The sequence below is a fragment of the Crocodylus siamensis genome, chromosome 5, assembly GCF_052110815.1.
Source record: "Crocodylus siamensis isolate JL-2025a chromosome 5, ASM5211081v1, whole genome shotgun sequence".
In the NCBI taxonomy this organism is placed as follows: Eukaryota; Metazoa; Chordata; order Crocodylia; family Crocodylidae; genus Crocodylus; species Crocodylus siamensis.
This window is the reverse complement of record NC_143399.1, coordinates 118,765,495-118,783,106: the sequence shown is the minus strand read 5'-3', so window position 1 is coordinate 118,783,106 and position 17,612 is coordinate 118,765,495. Positions and strand designations below refer to the sequence as shown.

At 42.9% G+C, this 17,612-nt stretch overlaps 1 long non-coding RNA gene across 1 annotated transcript in view; it reads right to left on the bottom strand.

The window, feature by feature from the left end:
* Positions 1-2,450: 2,450 nt before the first annotated feature.
* Positions 2,451-17,612, bottom strand: part of LOC149864487 (uncharacterized) — a 40,727-nt gene continuing 25,565 nt past the window's right edge. The window contains exon 4 of the long non-coding RNA XR_016442534.1: positions 2,451-4,518. This is a non-coding gene — a long non-coding RNA (uncharacterized LOC149864487). The remainder of the gene's footprint in view (positions 4,519-17,612) is intronic.

The window sequence follows — 17,612 nt, the reverse complement described above, 5'->3', positions numbered from 1 at the left end:
CAACTGTGGTTAAACTGTAGCTCATGTTTGCCTTTGTTGTTACTTAATCTAAAATAAAGGATATTGTGATTGAAAATATATGGGGCAAAATATCACACCACATACATTTAAAGTCGGGGCATTCAAGCCAACATTTGGCTAATAATACAGCATCCATTTGCTGTATACCATTGTGCTATATTGCACTTCTCTCTCTCGAAAGGGACTTCTCACACCTTTCAAACCTGCTGAAAGAAGAACAGCCCCTAATTATGTCAATGCATAACACATTGGGGTGTGCAAAATGGGCCCTATTCGATTTGGATTCAGCCTGAATCAGGGACAGTGAATTGACTCATTGATTCAGATCACTGTCCCTGATTCCATTCAGCTGAAACTGAATCTAAAAATCCGATGTGGATTCAGAGAATCAGCGATTCAGACACAGACACCACTTTAAATGTTTTTCCTACATATCTTGAGGTATCAGGCACCGCTTGTGAATGCTATGGTGCTGGGGCAGAGCACGGCGGGGGTCCCCCGCATGCTCAGCAGCAAACCCTAAAGTGCCCCAGGTGCCCCCCCACACCCAGGAGGAACCAGTTGCTGACCAAGGGGAGGCATGGGGGTGCCCCCCATGTGCTCCCTGATGGACCTGGAAGTGGACCAGAAGTGTTTCTGGTCCACTTCCGGGTCTGCTGCTGAGCGCACTGGGGAGCCCCCAGCATTGCAGCATTCAAGAGCCACCTGCTACCTAGAGGTATGTAGACAATATGTTTAAAGCTGTGTCTATGTCTGAATCACCAGATCTTTCTGAATCTCTCTGAATCGATTTAGATGGTTCTGATTTGATTTGGAGAGATTAAAGGGTCCTCTGATTTGATTCAAATTCAGAGATTCAGCCACCAAATCGGGCCAAATCTCCACCAAATCGAATCAGGGACCAAAACTTCACACAGCCCTATAACATATCCATTTCCATAAATAGAACTGACATCCTGCAGGTGCTGTAGGTACAAACAGAATACAATAGAAATGGAGAAGGTAAGCTGCAGGCTGTTGACTAACCATAATCTATACTCAAGAATATTTCCTCTTTGGTCTCCTGAGCTACATAATGGAAAGCAATCTGTGACCTCTAGAAAAAAAGCCAGGCAGGACTTGATCTTGAACTGTTCTTTCTTGGGCCACCTGTACTGCTCTATGGCAGGCTCATCTTTGTGCCTGCTGACTTTCCCAGTATCTTAAGAGCTAATAGCAACCAGAGACAGCTGGAAGTGGGGAGCAGGAAGAAATGGCAGATAACAAGAGCCTTTGGACTGGATCATCAGCTAATGTAAATGTCATGAATGTCAACAGAGTTATGCCAGTTTACATCAGCTGTGGATGCAGTTACATATACTTCTATTTTACATTATGTTCAATCATTATGATACCTTCTCACAACCCTCTGCTATAGGGTTCAGTATGACTCCCAATCCTTAGCAGATTTGCACTGCTGCTGGTCCATGTGTCCAATAAACCCAAAGGAAATTGGAAGGTCCATATAATATAAGAGATCACGTGTTTTCATCCTGAAGGATCATGCACTGACAATACTTCACAACAGCATCAAGAATGAGAAGAATAACTTCTTAAATTATATTTTAAAGGCAAGGAGGGGAGGCGCTAGGTAGGAAATTTAATGACCTGATCTGGCATTTGGCCAGGATAATAAAAACAAAATCATCATCTTCTTTGGAGAAGTAGTATGGTCATTAAATAACCCTGTATAGTGCTCAAGATCTACTGGATACAAAAAATTATAGACTAAATATAGACAATGGATTTATGACACATAACCTGCCTAACATCTGACTCCTTATGTAAACCCTTCACTTTTTGCCAGCTATTCTCATTCCTGTCCCCCTTCTCCCCTCCCACTCCCCCTGTCTCTCATACTCTGACTACAGCTACATTAATTCCCTATTCTCCCCCACACCTGTCTCTTACCTACTGACCACCTCAATTTATATTTTAACTGACTGGCTTTCTTGCATCCATACTGGACTCTGGCTGATTTACCACTCCATCCAGGAAGAGCACAGACCATCTGCAGATGCTTCCTCAGCCTGATGAAGGGCATTTATACCCAAAAGCTTGCTAAGAAGAATTTTTCCAACTATTTGAGTTGTTCTAGTAAAAGATATTGGATTTACCCAAAGAACCTTGTCTGCCTATGTCCTTAGACCAACACAGCTACAACATACACCCAAGATCTTATTTAGCATTTCACCTGAAACAGCAAAACCAAATTTTTCTTACCATAAATGGCTCAGCAGTTAAGAGAGTAAGATGCAAGAAACCAGCTGCAACAGAAGTCTAAATGACATAGTTTAGCCAGTCTTGGTTTCTATTGCAAATAGGAACAATGACAGTGGATGAAAGTCCAGTCCAGTACAACCCTAGGGCCCAGTTGTGCCACACTTACTCTGCTGTATAAGTAGTACCACTTAAATCAATAAGATTATGTACAGGAATAATGACTCTTTTTGTACAAGACATTTATTATGAACAGTGTTGTCCAAGAAAAACTTGTGTCCTTCATTTTTTATTAAATAAATTGAAAATTCCCTTTTCTTATTTAAAACCTCAGTTATCTGCCTTTGCACAATGTAGTCCAGATGTGGTATAAGTAACAGACAGTTTCAAGAGCACTGAAAGCCTCTCATTCTCTAGTCTGAATGTCTCTGTAGAAAGATGATGTCAAATTTCATTTGGAGGAAGGAGTCATTTTTCTACTATTCTCTGAAAAATGAACTAACAGGCAGCCCTGAACGGTTCAGGTATTTGCTGGTGGTATTGAGCCTTAAACTCAGGTCTTTGCAGGTAAATAATAAGGAAATGATTTTAAGCAGTTTTAAATTATTGGACCATTCCTATCTTTGCTTTGACCTCACTCTCCATAACTACCTCCACTGATTTATGCAAGAGGCAAGATTTTTTTTGTGGGCAATATCTTTTCTTGGACCAGCTGCATGGTCAGGAACAAGTTAGACAAGCTTTCAAATGCAAGGATCGGTGACCAGATGCAGCATGCCTTGCATTCAAAAGCTTGTCCAACTTGATCCCAACCATGCAATTGGTCCAATAAAAGATATCACCCACAAAAATCCTTGCCTCTTGCATAATTCCTGGGTTATCATGGCTACAACATAACTCCACTGATTTAGTAAATTCTCCTTTATCATATTATCATGTTATTATTTGTACTAGTATTGCCCCAGGAACTTTAGTCAAGGCATGAAACCCTATTGTGTTATGCCCTGTACCATAAAGACCAAGGAGTGCCTACCCTGAATAGTTTTTAATCTACATAGACCCTATAGAGACCCTAGCCCAGCACCATTATTATGTTAGCCATGAAAGACTCAGTTTAACAGAAGCGGCCTTACTTTGAAGCTGCACTTAAATTCAAGCCTCAGGGAGAAATTATTATATTTAATGGAAGCCACAACTTCTAAAATAAATATGACATTTTACAATTTTTGGTCTACCAGATTGACTATCTGTACATTAAATTATATAATTCTTCCTTGTACATTAGTGCAAGTGACTTAGTGACTTCAGTCTCATGTTTACATTGGTGCCAGTTGAGTTTGGTAATCACTCTCACTTCACACTTTCTAAATACTGAGCCAGATTAGCTAGTATATTCTGGCTGTTTGTTTTGCTGTGGTGATACAAAGCAGTCATATATCCCGCTGACTACCAGTTCAACTGGGTTTACATCTCATTAGCACTGTTCGGGCAACCAGCGAATAAAACATTGAACCTAGCTTCATACACGTTTCAGTCACCTTTTAAGGTCAGATTTTGTTTTTGGTAATACTCGAGCAAAACTTATTTAATTTATGTAGAATTACTTCAGATGTTAACAGAATAATTTGGCCTGAAGTCTGTTAAGATCCAGGATCTTAAATAGTCTTTTCTTTTTTCATAATTATTTCCAATACACCTCTGAGCATCAGTACAATTTCATAGAAAACAGCATTAAATGGTGGCCTTGGAAAGAGGTCAAAAGGGTTCGACTGCAATGGCCATTAAGATGACCTGGCACATGAGACAGCAACTTTACAAATAATGGCAAGAGACTTATATACAGACACAAAGAACTTGCAATTAGTTGCACTCCCACTGCCAAAAGGAGCGTTATACACTTGCTGTTGTTGCTATTTGCTTGTGTATAGCTGTTATTTTCATTATCTTCTTTTTCCTGCTGTAGAAGAGTAAGTCTGTTCAAATAAGCTTACTTTCCAAACCCACTGAAAATGTCAAAAATTAAAAGAATGGTTTCCTCCAAACCCTTGGGAATAGAAATTTGATAGGGAGAAAAGAAAAAGAAAAAGAAAAAAAACCTCTAATGATTTCCTTTCCAGGAAGTCCCTTTGAGGATAAAAGAATTCATACAGGATTCAAATAGCTTCCTGGATTTGTGCCTATCTGTCAAATGACCAGTGGAAAAGTCAACAGCACCCCATCTCTGCTCCAAAGTAGGATCTGTGGAAAAAAGACAGAGATTTAGGACTAGGAAATTTGAATTGCCTCCCCCACTATTCATAAGGTGAGAAATTATTTGATATCTAGGCCAGGAAAAGGTCCCCATTCCTTCATCTCGAAAGACCCATCCTGCTAACATGAACAAAGGAGGAGATTGAAGTTGCAATACATATTAAAAGTAATAGAAAGACAGACAGACAGACAGACACAGCAGGTAGGGAGCTGATGATAATGCAGACAAAAAAAAAGAAACTTCTTAAGATTCTTTCTAAGAAAACGAATCTTCACTGTACTAGATCTTTTATGAGCATGCCCTGCACTTTTTTCTTGCTCTCTCTTCCTGACACTGTAAGTTATGCTCAAGCTGACTGTGACACTTTGACAGAGTATACCTTATTGTTATTCTTCCCAATGGTACCGTCATGACCTGTGTGCACAGAACAGCGCTAGAGGAACAAGTGTGACTGCATCTCTGAGGATTCTGTGGCTTTGGGCTGTGCAGAGCCCTAATTATGATGAAAAAGATGATCTGCAGCAGGATTTGGCACTAATTCCCTCTTTAAAACAAGTGAAAGGATGTAAAGCTATGCTGATGTAAAATAGGGGGAATCAACCCCTTTCATGATAAAGTTATTCTTTAGGGACAGAAACTATATATTACAGAAGAAGTAGACACCTGATTTCTGGAACTTTATGTAGTGCACCTGGCTATGATGTGCTGGAGTCCAGGCAGGTTTTTAAGAGGTCACAGTAGTCTCTGCATTTTGGGTTTTTTTTATAATTGATGGCACTTCCATAAAATTACATAGGCATCTTGCAAACTATTCAATCAAAGGCAAAAGTGCCCATTGGGTTACCGTGGTTAATGGTTCTAGGCTTCTGGAATGTGGTTACCATCCTATCTGGCGACCTTTGATTGTCCAACTGGAATGACCAGATATCCATTTACAGCTGGGTCCTCTGGGGCAGCCTTCAGCCCAAGTTCAAACGCAAGGTTCAAACTCTTGTCCATGGAGTTGAAGCAAGGCACCTTAATTGCTTGGCCATTACATCCCAACAGATTGTGCAGCAGAGACACCATTACTATTTGTATTACAATAGCACTGACAGCCCCATACAAGAGTAGAGTTCATAATTATAGATGTCATACAAAAACATAGAAAACAGCACAGTCAGATAGTGTGGAAGGAAAAAAGGCAAATTCTACATATGACACAGTCTTCTGCAGAGCTAGGATTGAATGTAGATCTTTCTACGGCCCAGTCAAATGCCTCGCCATAAAATTGTTCTTCCTCATGGGGAAATCTTACTGTTTACAGGTGTTCTACACAGTTCCACACAATGTTGCCATACCTCAGAATGCTTCCAAGTAAAATATCATTTAAGATGTCACATGAAACAACACCCTTTGAACTGCTAATCAATCAACACATGCAAGTTTGAGTGTTGGTTGCTATTTTGTTTAAAACTACAAGTGATTTGTCCTAGGCAAATCATTGATGACAGAGGTCAGCAATTACCCAGCTCAGTCCAAGGTAGGTTGGCCCTTCCAACCTAGCTACTGCCACTGTTTCTCCATGCTGCCCAACTGCCAAGCTCCTGAAGCCCCCATTACTGAAAAGATGCCAATACCCTGGCTTCAGAGGCATTATAAAATGTCTTCAGAGTCCAGACCCACCCTGTGGTTACAGGCTGCAGACCCTATATTTAGGATCACTTTGCCTCAATATTTTCATCAGTAAAACAGGTTATATGTGAGCATATTATATGGCTGATTTCATTAATGTCTGCATAGCACTGTGAGATGGAAGATGCTATAGGATGGCATAGCACTATTTATTTTTTGCTCATAACAGACCAGTAAGCAAGAATATCTGTTTTTAATCCTCTGAAGTCCCTCAGTATGACTATCAACTGTCTCACCCACAATAAAAGAGAGGGGTGCCCTGGTAAGCAGTAGCTGGAAAAAGGCTGTCCTCCCTTACACAGCAAACTGCTGAGAATCCTTTGCACCACTCTGAATCCGGTCTTATGCAGTCAGTGAAGGGTCAGATAACAGACAGGTAAATTCTTCAGAACTAGGATGTTATATAAGGCAACTGAAGATGCAGGAGATGTATAGTTGACTGTAAATTGTACATTGCTGGCTCTGGAATCCATGGTACATCTCAACCTCTCCAAGTCATGTGGTATAAACATTGAAGAGGAGGAATACTGAGCCGTTGCAGTTCCATCAGCTATCCATCAAGGTCCCCTGGCAAGGGGGAAGCTTTTTAGAAGACGGAAAGGGAGGAGAGTTCATGAAGTCTAAGAACATCAGCCTTGTTAATCTATTTGTAGAGAAAAGTGCTTGGATATTAGTAAGGAGTGACAGTATACAACCCTGAGTAAGATGTCTGAAAAGAATACACTACACTATGGCATTTATTCATTACTTCTACTATGTCTTATATAAAAGCCACATTGTTTTCTTTGTTACAACCAGTCTTGAATAAGACTCCTACACTACACATGAAACTGGAGTTGAGACTACAAGTCTTTCAACAACTTGAGAGGAAAAAAAAACCAACCTCTTCCCCCCCCCAACACACACATACATTAATAACCCATGAAATCTGGAAGTAAGGTTAAGATGTGCAAACTTACTGAAAAATAGGGACACTCAAAAGGGGAAGAACCCAGGTGAGATATCAAAACAACCCACCGTCCTTCAGAAATGAGACAACAAACTTTTTAACGATACACAGCTCACCAAGTCTCTAAGTCACCCACTTGAACAGCGCCCACCTCAAACCTTTCACGCAGCTGGCCCCCACCTCATATGAGAGTTCCCCCTGCACAGAGATTTGTGGGGAGGACACACACAAGCATAGCAGCTATCCAAAGGGCTCCTGCACTGCTTATCTGCAGAAGTAGACTCTTCAGGATAGAAAGGAGCAGTGGGGAGCTACTGGCTCTGTACTTGTTGAGTTTCTTTGGCCTGAAACCCAATCATAAAAGGTGCTGAGGCTGTTGTTGCACTCCACAGACTGGCAGGCACTGTAAAGTGACAATGAATTCTGTCCAATTTGGCTCCATAGAGCTCAGGGAGGGGCAAGTTTCGCACTAAGTGCGCACTAAGTTCATTTTAATTTGGGAAGCCTAAATTTTTCTTGATAATGAATGGACACAACCTGGTTTATCTGCAGAGCAACTTAGCTAGGAGAAATTCAAGCCTCCTCACAGGGGTAGCTGAATAAGCCTTAACCCTGTCCTAAAACAACCACCTGCAAAGACGGGGATAGTAGCATAATTTTCTTTCACTCCTCGGCTCCTCTGGTGCAGCTGCTAACAAAGATGCCAACTCTGGGAGTCCACTGTTGGGTGTTTTATATATATATATTAAAATGTAAGATACTTGGCTGCTATGAAATTTACCGAAACCACCGACTGGACCAGATCCTTAGGAGGTACACCTCGTGACAGCCACCTTGATTTATACTTATTGAGTTTCTGGCCTCTTGTCTTTTCAGTTCTTTTTCACATTAGGTGAAGGTAAAGGCATCATCAGTCTGCTGCAGCCCATCCTAAGATGGCTCTTCAGTTCATTCAGAATAGCATCAAGTATCACGCTGATATGTTGATGTTTCCTGGAACTCCCTCTCATGCCTGTATTTATTGCTTATTATCAATGAAGGCTACTAAGCCTGGAGGTGCAGGCAAGCCTGTAGCTCTTCCATATCACATGGCTGAGGTAAGGGTTTCATGAGGTTTAGCTTGTATTCATATCCATTAAGAACCACACTGGAAAACCCCAAAGAAGCCATAAAACATTTCCTACTGGAAAGAAGCCACAGGACAAATCTTTAAGTGAAATTGACTTTTTGATAGTGTTTAAGTCCCTGGGATTAACGTGGCAGGATCTGAACTGATGTAGTGGCTTTGGAAACCTACTAAAGTGATTTTCAGAAACCCTTTACCCAATCGCATTTTTTAAAATCAGGAAATCCATCATGTTATGCATAATTTCTCTTTACTTTCCTGAAAACTATGTCAAGACAAATCTTAAGAGGAAATTAGCTGAGGATGTTATTAGTAGTTGTTTCCTGACCCCTGGGTTTCTGTATTCTGATTGCATGAGAAACTTGAAGGCAAAAGGTTTATGTGCAGATGCTGTGCTGTATTAACATCATCTATAAAATGCCATGGCATAGAAGGCAATTTCAGAAGAGAAGAGGAAATAACAATAGGTTGAGAAGATTGCCCCAAAACACATGTTCCCCTGCCCCCTAAAAATAGGAAGGCAGAGTAGAAGTGTTTGAAATGTGCACAACTAAATGCACAACTACTCAGAATTCAGTTTTTTGGGGGGGAAAGCTGTGCCAATTATTGGAGCAAAAATAGGGTAAATTTTCCAATGAAACAGAAGCCAATTTTTAAATATAACACCCCCCTGTTTCAAAGAGGGAAACAGACCTGTTTATTGAGTGAAGAAGCTTTCCATATTAAAAAATAGCAGTTTTAATTTTTGCAGTTTCTCTGTACAACTATAGACAGTTTTGTGGTAACTATAAATAAAGCATAATAGAAAGAAGTCTCCAAATAATGCAGGGTTTTTTTTAAAATGATAAATTTCACATAAGAAAACCTGTGAATTGTGTCCACTGTTAATTAGAAACCAGGTCCATAATTGGGACTAGTGGATAAATTAAGATGACCAACTTTCCTTCCTTAGAATCTAACTAGCCATTCTTGTAGGATTTCACTGAAGGCTGTGCATCAGAGAGAAAGCAATACTTAAAGGCTAGGGAAAGAAGTTACACATAAACCAGTTTAAGTGACCAGAAACTGGTTTAAACCTGTAACAGAACGTAAGCTCAGTCCACATAAACCAGTTTCAAAATGGCCGAAACTGGTTGAAGATAAACCTGGTTGAATGCAGTAACAGACTTAACCAATTTAGTTCAAATCAGTTTATGGAACTTCTGTCCCGGCCCCTCCCTGTTTTAAGTTAAATCAGAGTCCCCCGGCATCCCAGCGTGCTTTTCAGCCCTGGGTTGGGCTGTGCTGTGCTACCTGCTCCAGTGATTAGGACAAGGGCATGGTGAGCACACTGTCCAAATTCACAGATGACACCAACTTATGGGGCAAAGTAGGCACACTAAAGGTCAGGGAACAGATTCAGGCAGATTTGGACAGGCTGGAAAAGTGGGCAGAACAAAATAGGATGTGGTTTAACAAAGATAAGTGCAGAGTATTGCACCTGGGGAGAAGGAATCACCAACACACACACAGATTGGGAAACGACTTTCTGATAAGCACAGCAGCAGAAAGGGATCTCAGTCATAGCTGTTCAAAGATGAACATGAATCAACAATGTGTTGAAGCAATCAATAGAGCTAACAGCACTCCTTCATGCATTAACAGGTGCATCGTGAACAGGTCTAAGGAAGTGATACTTCCCATCTATGCGGCATTGGTAAGGCTGCAGCTGCAGTACTGTATCCAGTTTTGGGCACTGCACTTCAAGACGGATATGGATAATGTTGAGGGTCTAGAGAACGGCCACTCATATGGTTAGGAGCCTGCAGGAAAGGTCCTACAAGGAGAGATTAAGGGACCTGGATCTCTTCAGCTATCATAAGAAAAGGCTGAGAGGAGATCCAGTGGCCGTCTACAAATTCTTCGGTGGGGAGAGGCAGCAAGGTAAAGGAGATACTCTGTTTACCAAGGTGCCACTTGGAGTAACTCGAACAACGGCCACAAACTGACAGAGAGCAGATTTAGACTAGACATTAGGAAGTACTTCTTTATGAGAAGGGTTACCACAGTCTGGAATGGACTTCCAAGGGAGGTGGTGGTCAAAACAAAAACCTGGCGGGGGTATCTAACCCCAGCACTCTTTCCTGCCCAGGGCAGGGGGGTGGAGTCAATGATCTACCAAGGTCCTTTCCAGCCCTAAAAATCTATGGCACTAAGGCCCTGCTCCAGCAGCAGGGTGGGGGCACAGCCAGACACCAGCTGGCATGGTGAAAGGGGAACGGAGGGGCTTTATTTTCCCCCTACCAGCCCCTGCTAGTTCTTTAACAAACAACTGCATGCCAAACCACTGCCTGCACAGCAAGGTAACTAACACCTTCTTAAAATGTTAATCCAAGAGCCATGAAGACTACAGTATGGGGCTGACAGCTTTGATTATTTCTCAGTTATTGACCTACCTACCTAGCAGAATGTGTTTTCCTATCCAGAGACTTACTGGAGAAAGGGACAAGATAGGACATTTGTTGAAAAGAAGACTCCACCCCTTCCCACCTCTGGCAGAGACTAAAATAAGTAGTTGATAAGGGGAAAGGGAGAGGGCATGATTCCCCTCAGCTTCCCCAGGCCATGGAGAAAGGGAAGAGGCTGGAGAACCAGAAAATGACCAGACGGTGAGGTGAGAGGTGCTGGCAAAGATCTGGCACAATCATGTATGTGCTGGAGACAGAGCTAAGGGAACAGGGTCACAGACAGCTTGAGCTAGCATGACAAAAGAATGCAGTGAACTACATTTACATTATAAAGCAGAAGCTGTAAAAGGTAGAAGATTGGACCACCTAAGCAAGGACTTATCTTTTGGGTTTATTACATTCCAATTAAGTTAGATTAAGTTGTGTGCACTCTCACTGTGTTTTACTGGGCTGTATCCTAGCTTAGCTGATGGTTTTTGGCTGCTCTGCCGTGGGCTTGACATTGCAATGTCCTGTGTTCAATACATGCTTGCTTTACAGAAAGGACTATTCTTATTCAACCTTTTATGAATTCGATGCCACTACCTTTTTCCCCACCCACCCCTCCTCAGTCTAGCAGCAGCTGCCCCCCGCCTCCCTCGAGCTGTGGGGGGTGCACTGCTCTCCGCCCCCCCCCAGACTCCAGCTGGAGTCCCATGTGGGCCAGGGAGGAGATTTAAAACCCCACCCCAGTGTCCTAGCCCTGGTCTGGTGCCTGGCCACACCCCACCTCTTCCAGCAGAAAGGGGGGAAAATTCTCTGTTCCTTCCCCTGTGGCAATGGCTGGCAGGTATGCTCTTCCACCCCCTGGTCTCTGGCTTGAGTCACTGCAGGCATGTGGCTGCATTTCCTGCATCAAAAGTGAATGTCTGTCCATTTGCTAATCAGTTCAAGCTGTGCAGCTTAAGACTAACCTGCAAAGACAGAATCAATTCAGTCTCAAGCTTTATGACTGTGTGTACCTAGCCAATATGTCATCCAATAGGATGTTTGGTAACTAAATTTTCTGCTAAATCTCAGTCTTTAATACTATATTCCCAATGTTCATACTTATACCTAGGGATGTGTGACCAAATGAGAATGGCAGTATTTGGCCTGCAAAAGGTAGGGTACTTCTCCTTTTCCCCTGTAGTTTAAATGTTAAACAAATGTCTTTCTTCCTAACGCAAAATCATAGAAAAATAGGGCTAAAGGGGGCCTCAGTAAGTTGTCTATTCCAACTCCCTGCTCAAAGCAGGATCATCCCTTTCTAAACGATCCCAGACAAATGTTTGTCTAACACGCACTTAAAAAGTTACACTGACGGAAATTCCACAACTCCTTTAGGCAATCTATTCCATTACTTAACAGCCCCCAGAGTTAGTTCTTCTGTGTTGTAATTTAAGACCATTCCTTCTGATCATGTCCTCTGTGACATCAAAGACCATTTGATCACCATCTTCTTATAACAACCCTTTTTGTGCTTGAACTGCTGTTCAAACTGCTATGTACAGTTACCTTGTAAAGACTAAAGGCATGTTATGGTGGAATAAGCTAACGTATGGAGTAACCGTAAGCGAACGTATGGTGTAATGGCCATAGCTAATCTCATTACCACAGGAAGGGCCAGCCTGTGTTATAGTAACGTTTATCCCCCAACTGTATATAATTGTTCAGTAACCACTAGGAAAACTCCAGCCCACTCAACCCTTCTGTGTGTAAAGGAGACCATGAGCATGTGGTCAGAGGGCAGAATCTGAGAAACGTGCACAGGAAACTTGAGCTTCATTTCCTACATGCTGCAGAGCATGTCTGTATGATTGCCCAAGTTCAGAGCCACAATTACACACAGACACTATTCATTCCTGCCAAAGAAAGACGTGGCAGCCATGGGTGGAGGGGAGGCTGTAGCAGCACCAACTGTGTAAGATTCTTGTCATCACTGCCTAGCCTGTCTAAACCTCATAGATCTCCTCCACACACAGCCCCGTCAGCCAGTCTGCGGGCTGAGAAGAGGATCTAGTCTCTCCAGTAGACCGACCCTTTAATGCTCACAACCACGCAACTGCTGAAATCCAATTAATGTAAAAGGGAAGGAAGCAGACAGAAAACAGGCATTAAACTGTGGGAGGAAAGGGTATTTTGGCCAACAAGCACCACCAAACTCTAATGTCATGGGATCGCAAGCATCCACTCCAGACAAGACCAAGATATTTTAAGGTCTCCCATGAAAAACCTCAAAACTAAGCTGGCACTCAATTAAACCCGAAGTCAAATATCTGAGTTAATAACTGCTGGGATTTGAACATGCGATTCCAAGAAATGTAGATACTTCAAGCCCAGCATTCAGAGCATTAAGTCGCTCCCTAAAATACACATTGCAGATCTAGAGAGATAGAAACTTGGGAAGTGAATCTGAAAAGGTTCAGATCCCCAGCCCAATTTACTGGCACAACCAAAGTTTGCACACTTACCGAACTGACAAAAGTCTTGGAGTCTGTAAACTGGGAAGAGGATCTCTTGCAAGAATAGGTATTTAAGGAGTTTTCCAGTGTATTTTACTGCCAGGTGGGCCAGTAATACGAAAGTGAACTTCTCACTGTTCTATGACAGTTTCAATCCCAGTTCCACAAGGAATGTGAAGGTAGTGATATACTAAAAACAGTTTTAAAAGGAAGGAGACAGGGGAGGAATGTTAACCAGACATTTCAGAACCTTCACAAATGTTCAGCTCTAGATAAGATGACACGTTTGGTTTCTTATGTTTTCCAAATCAATACTCCCATCTCTAATGCGTACAGTATATATTAATAATGTTTAATACCGGAAGGAATTTTCTTTGGCAAGTTAAATGGAAATAAAGGTTTTTAATGAAAAGGCGACAGAGCCAAAACTCACAAATATGAAGCTATAATGTCTACACGCTTTTCTCCCTTATGTCCCCCTGAAAAAAAAGAAGTAGAGAACATTAAAGTGATTTTTTTCCACTCAGGCTAGTCTGGAAGCTGAGCTGAGAAGTACTGTGTTGGCTGATCATGCTTTTAAAAGAGCAGAAAGGGAAGGAATAGAAAACAGCCTCTTTAAATGAAATATGCCCTTGTCAAAACAATTTAACAAATGAAAATAGCATGCCTGTTATGCTAGTTCTCCAGAAGTTCATCAACCCCACTCTTAAGTGTTAGTGTATAAAAAGAATTACACTGTTTATTCTCCATAGTTTGTTTTTGAGATCAAAGCACCATGAGCAGGAAGGTGTCTTACATCCAAGAAACACTTTTTTGTTGCAATACTTTCTGTAATATCTTTTGCTGTTTTTGTTTCTTTATAAGGCTTTGGAGAAAAGCAATCAAGGTTTCCTGCGCTCTGGTATCCTGAGAAATACCAAACAATGTACTTTTAGAACATATGGGAGTTGGATACAGTTTTTGCTACATTTCTTTTTCTTCTTTTTTTAACCCCCATGAGGGAAAGTAACTGAAAAGCTATCTTATACCCCATTCTCCTTTCACTTATAATGGAGTTTTCCTACTACATAACCAATGAAGTTGTGTTAATCTTATAACTAAAAGAAGAATAGCATTTTTGGTTAATATAGTATTCTATTACAAACTGTTAGAGTTAATTATCTGTTGGAAATTATTGCTCTTAAACAAAACTATTAGTTTTCCAACTACAATTTTTAGCTGATTTTTAATTTTGGACCCCAAGGGTTCAGTATCAAATGAAGTACAAAGAAACTGGAGTGGGGGGCACTGAGGAACACCATGCATATAATTCATCTGTCATAAATTACTCACATTATTCCTTTAATTCAGCAGTGCTCAACCCCTGGCCCATAGGCCGGACATGGCCTGTGGAACCATGTCATCCAGCCACTCGGGCTCCCCTTGGGTCTGCGAATTTAATGGCCACTGCTTCTCTGATACCAAATTTCCAAGCCCCATGCAGTTGGACTGGCCCTGGCTTGGTCAGCCCCACATAAAGGGACTGGGCCCTTGCCACACATGCTGGGAGTAACCCCTAGGCAGGTGGTTGCTGGAAACAGGTTCCGGGCCCTAGCCATGCCTACCCCCATGCTGGATTGGGCCCACAGACTGGATCTGGCCTGCAGACTGACTTGGCATTGCTCATCCAGCCTGCAGAATTAAAAGATTGGGTACCACTGCTTTAACTTGATACTGTCAGGTTTTCCATATGCATTACAACAGAAATGGCCCTCAGGAAGGACCTTAACATAGAGGCTGTGTCCAGATAAGCACGGCTATGCGGTATGTGGTGCCACGGCTGCATACTGCATGTTCAGCTGTTCTCCGCATTGCAAGGTAGCAGCGCAGGGACTTTTGCTATATTTTGTTATCCGGCATCCCCCATTCCCGGGGGATGCCAGATAACAGAGCTTTTACTGTACATACACAGACTCCCCCCAAGACACGTACACACATATACAAACACATATACCCATACCTTCCCCACACACATATAACATCACCTTTGCCATTGATGTACTTAAAATATAATTGATTTGTGGATGATTTTAACCTCAGTTAATTGTTCATGCTGGAACATGTATTCACAACATAGCATATTCAAAATAGTTTGTGCTTTTTGAAGACTTTCCATAGATGAAATAGAGGAAGATGTGGAGAAGATAATTTGGTTCTCACTTTGGAATGAAACAGTGCCTTTAAGAAGTTTCTACTCAGATGCTTGCTTAAGCCTTTGATTTTGGAGAGCCATTTTCTGTGCCCCCTCTCCATACTCCCCACACCCAAAAGTCTGTTTGCTTTAGTGATTGTTCTAAGGAATCTGATAAGAGCACCACTTTTCAGAGTTTGTCCCTCTGGGATCCAGATCTGGGTTCCTCCTCTGACTCACTGTCTTATCATTGCTATGATGTTCACACTCTTACATTCAAAGCCATGCACAAACTTGTCCCTCGCTACTTCTCCATCCTTATCTATCTTCTGTGCTACCCTCACTCTCTTCTGTTTCATCAAGGATGGCAACCCCTCATCTGCTCCTCTGATCTCTTTGCATACAGACTTACCTATAACTTCTTCCACTCTGCATCTTAGACATGCAGTATCCTTTCTGATCTGCTGGGAAAGGTTTTTACCCTCTCTGGCCACATCCACATGAGCGTGGACATTTTTCCCCTAGGGACAAGAAGCTCCAGTCTTCTAGACTAGAGACAGAAGTTACACATAAGCCAATTCAAGTGATCAGAAACTGATTTGAACCTGTAACAAAGCAGAAGTTCAGTGCACATAAACCAGTTTCAAAATGGCTGAAACTGGTTTGAGGTAAACCTGGTTGAATGTAGTACCAGACTTAACTGATAAAGAACCATGCAGGATTAACTGAGGATGACAACTGTTAAACTTTTCTATGTCAAGATCATCTTAGATTTGCTGAAGTTTCTCTCTTTGCTTCTTCTTTAACTATACACAAGACTGAGAGGGAAAAAAACTTGCTGCTTACTGAAAACTCTGAAGCTCTCCCTTTACCATAAAGTACTAGATCCCTTCCATGGATAAAAAAAAAAAAAGAGGGAGGGAGGACTTGATGATCTGCTAAGGTCCCTTCTGACCCAAACATCTATGAATCTATGATTTAGGTCAAACCAGTTTATGAAACTGTTGTCCCAGTTCAAGTGAAACCACAGTCCCAAGTAGAAGACTACAGCATCCCAGCATGCTTTCCAGTCATGGGCTGGACTGTGCTGTCTGCTCCAGAGAGCAGGGCTGGCCCTGCCCCTGTCCTCCCTGGCCAGAGCAGTGAGGGCTGGCGGACAAGGGGGTGGGGGTTGGAAAACCGGCTGTGGACCACAAATGGGTCTTTCTGGAGGGAGGAGGAGGCAGCCCCTGCCAGACTTTTCCCTGCTGGAAGAGACAGGATGTGAGATGGGACATGGGATGTGGGGGGGAAGCCTGGGAGAGACTGCCCGCACCCCAGTAAACGCCAGCTGGGGTCAGGGTGTAGCCATGCCCCCTGCTCTCCACTCAAGTGGAGAGCAAGATGTGGGGGGAAGGCAGGTGGGGGGTGCGTAACAGCCTGGGAGGGACTGCCTTCCCCAGGCAAACCCTGGCTGACACCATGATGGCTCCAGGGGAAGTGCCGGGTAAGCCTTCTTGTGTAGGCAGGGGATGGTATGTGTGTGCCTGGCTGGGGTCAGGAATGGCAGCAGCAACCTGAGGGTGGCAGATAGCAGAAGTGACCCCCCACATCCGCCCAGTGGCATGAGGAATCTGCAGCTGGAGGGGGAGGAGGCATGGAGCAGCCTGTGTATGAAGCAGCTCCATGGCAGCAGGAGCCTGGCATACATGGGCAGTGACTGACTGGGCAGCAGCATGGAGGCAGCATCACTACAGCTGCAGGTGGGTGCCTTTGCAGCTGAATTGGCTGTGTGGGATGAGCCCTTTGTGTCCGCGGCTGCCCAGGCTGACTCGAAGGCCATGGGCACAAACCCAGCCTGGGCATCTGTGGGCATGAGGGACTCATCCGTGAGACCAGTCTGACCACCGAGGTACCTTCCCACAGCTGCAGTGGTGTCACCTAGGGCTCTGCAAAATTTCACTGGCCGTTTCATTTTGACACTGTTTTGACCAATTTTGATATCAAAACAGAAAAATCAGAACGAAACAAAGGCTGTCTAAATAGCCTCAAAACAAAATGAGGCTAGTCAAAGTGTTTTGAAAGTCAAAACATTTCTATCATAGGATGGGGATGGGAAGTCAGTCCAGCTGGGCTGCCTTCCACCCCCTGCATGATCTAGCACCAGGGATGGGGCAGCAGCCTAGCTGGGATGCCTCCCACCCCCTGTGCAATCTAGCACCAGGGATGGGAAAGCAGCCTAGCTGAGCTGAC